The following is a 3,488-nucleotide window of genomic DNA, read 5'->3' as shown; positions in this document are numbered from 1 at the left end:
AATGTACAGTTCAACAATAAGGGAGCTAACATAAGTCGAATGATTCCAAATAAAGACAAGTCAACTAAGATATAAGATATCTAAACTTCTTTTAAGGTCGAGCAATTAGAAAGAGACACAACAAATTCAATTAAGGATAAGCAGCAGAAAGATAATCATAGTCTCAATTAAGGATGAACAATTACAGAAAAGATAATTATAACTTCAAATAAAGATAAGCAGTTAGGGGAAAGATAACGTGACAATAGAAGAGATAACAATTTAAGTTAAGGCACATATGAATCAAATAAACAACAAGAGTGGATCATGAAGCAATTAATTCTAATTAAAGCAGGTAGAGGTGAAACCAGTAATTAAGAAACGTATTCATAACAAAACAACTGCATATTTAGTAAATACAAGAACCTAAGAACCCTAAAAGGACAACTTTTCACAAATAAGTTCGAGCATGTACTCGTCACCTCGTGTACACGAACTAAAATTAGCATAGAGACTCAAATCCTAAGGGGTAGTTCACCCACACGAAGTTAGGCAAGATACTTACCTCAAAGAAGACAGACTGATACTCAAAAATGAACTTTTCGGGTGAAATGGCCTCCAGATATCTCAAATCTAACCAAAATAACTACAAAGCACAAATAAAACTCATAAGAAACTATTCCGGATTATAAAGCCTCAATCTTTATCAAAATCTAAAAATCGACCCTCGGGCCCACACCTCGGAACTCGACAAATTTCACAAAACCCAAACACCCATTCTGATACGAGTACAACCATACTAAAATTATCAAGTTCTGATACCAATTCGTCCCTCAAATCATGATTTTTCATTTTGAAAATTTTCTTCATAAAACACCATTTTCTCAAATCAAAATACAAATTAAATGATAAAAATGAAGATAAAATCATGGAATATAATAAATTCTAGGTGAAGAACACTTCCCCAATCGATTTGCTTGAAAAACCCACAAAAATCGCTCAAAACCGAACTCTATAAGTCAAGATATGAAAAATATGGCCTAACCCTCGATTTGGAAAATATATTCTGCTACCCAGGTGTCTGTACATCGCGATCGCGAAGAGGAAATGGCTACTTCCTGGAATTGGTATTGTGCAATCGCGAACAAGCATGTGCGATCGCGAAGAAGGAAAATAATGGCCTAGGAACTGGGCTACGCGAACACATGAATTGGCACACAAACGCGAAGGAGGGGAAAGCACACTTACACGTTCGCGAATAGAGCAGTGCGAACTCGTAGAGGAAATGGTCACCAGCTCCCAGCTCCTAGTTTCTACTATGCGAATGCGATGGAGCGAATACAAATGCAAAGAAGAGGAAGGCAGGCTTCCGCGATCGCGAAAGGAGTTATGCGAATGCGGAGAATAAATAATTCATCCTCAAAAATTACACTACGCAAACGCGGAGGAGATATCACCAAAGTCAACTATTGGTCAAATCTCTCAACCTTCAAAACTTCTACTTTTTCAATTTTTTCTGAAATGCTTCAAATCACCCTACGGACCTCCAAATCTAAATCCGGACGCATGTCTAAGTCCAAAATTACCATACGAAGATGTTGAAATCATCTAAAACCCATTCCGGAGTCGTTTACATAAAAGTCAGATTTCGGTCAACTCTTACCGTTTAAGCTTCCAAAACTTGAATCCTTCTTCCGATTTGACTCTGAATCATTCGGTAACTGAATTTGACCACGCACACAATAAAAAGATATTCAAGACCTTATGTCGCTGAATGTGACTTAAATTCTCAAAATAACTGATTGGGTCGTTATAATGCGGGAATCATCTTCCCCATCTGTGACAGTAACTGGGTCAGCCTAGTTCAGTGTGTGCCAAAGAAGGGTGAAATGACTGTAGTGCAAAATGAGAACAACAAGTTGATATCAACAAGAACAGACACAGGATGGCGAATCTGCATGGATTACAGAAGGTTGAACAAGGCCACCCAAAAAGACCATTTCCCACTGCCATTCATTGATCAAATGCTAGATAGATTGGGAGGGAGGTCCCACTTTTGCTTTTTGGATGGATACTCGGGGTATAATCATATCTCTATTGCCCCGGAAGATAGAGAGAAAATGCCATTCACCTGTCCATATAGCATCTACGCCTTTCGGAGAATGCCGTTTGGCCTATGCAATGCACCTGCCACATTCCAAAGTGCATGATGGCCATCTTTATAGATATGGTAGAGGATATAATGGAGGTTTTCATGGATGAATCCTCAGTGGTGGGGAACTCATTCGATGATTGCCTTATGAACTTGAAAAGAGTATTGAAGAGGTGTATGGAGACTAATCTGGTATTAAACTGGGAATAGTGCCATTTCATGGTATATGAAGGTATAGTCTTGGGGCACCTAGTGTCGAGTAAGGGCATTGAAGTGGATCGAGCAAAGGTTGATATAATATAAAAGTTGCCACGACCCACTTCCGTCAAGGCAATAAGAAGTTTCCTTGGCTACGCCGGTTTCTTCAGGCGGTTTATAAAAGATTTTTCCAAAATTGCTAACCCGCTGTGTAAATTGCTTGAAAAAGATCACCCTTTTGTGTTGACTGCAGGGTAGCTTTTGAGGAATTGAAGAAGAGGTTGGTGTCTGCACCCGACTGGGAGCAACCATTTGAGCTGATGTGTGATGCAAGCGACTATGTTGTGGGAGCAGTTCTTGGGTAGTGAAAAGATAAAGTCATGCATCCAATCTACTATGCAAGTATAACTTTGAGTGGTGCCCAACTAAATTACATAGTGACCGAGAAGGAGATGCTAGCAGTGGTGTTCGCATTTGACAAATGCAGGTCATACCTGATAGGCTCGAAAGTAATTGTTTATACTGACCATGCTACTCTTAGGTACCTACTTGACAAGAAAGGAGTCAAAGTCGTGCCTGATTCGATGGGTGTTACTGCTGCAAGAATTTGACTTAGAGATTTATGACCGAAAGGGAACAGAGAACCAAATGGCTGATCACTTGTCTAGGCTGGAAGGAGCAAAGAAGAAGGTTGAGGTGGAAGAGATTGTGGATACTTTCCTCGGATGAACAAATGTTGGCCATTAGCCTTGAGATAGAGCCATGGTATGCAGACATTTCAAACTACCTGGCGAGCGGTATTGTCCCCTATGACTTTTCCTTTGTCCAAAAGAAAAAGTTCTTTCGTGACTGTCGCATGTATTATTGGGATGAGCCTTATCTATTTAGGATTTGTGTTGATAACATGATTCAGAGATGAATCTCTGAGATAGACCAATCTTCTATTTTGCATGCTTGTCACGCATCCCCATATGGTGGCCATTTCGGGGGAGTAAGGACAACTGCGAAAGTGTTGGAGTCAGGCTTTTACTGGCCGACTGTATTCAAAGATGCACACTTTTGGGTGAAGGGTTGTCATGAATGCCAATGAACCGGGAATATTTTTCGCCGACATGAGATGCCCATTAACCCAATTTAGGAGGTAGAAGTGTTTGATATA

The sequence above is a fragment of the Nicotiana tomentosiformis genome, chromosome 1 (genome assembly GCF_000390325.3).
Source record: "Nicotiana tomentosiformis chromosome 1, ASM39032v3, whole genome shotgun sequence".
Lineage (NCBI taxonomy): Eukaryota > Viridiplantae > Streptophyta > Magnoliopsida > Solanales > Solanaceae > Nicotiana > Nicotiana tomentosiformis.
This window is presented reverse-complemented; position numbering follows the sequence as displayed.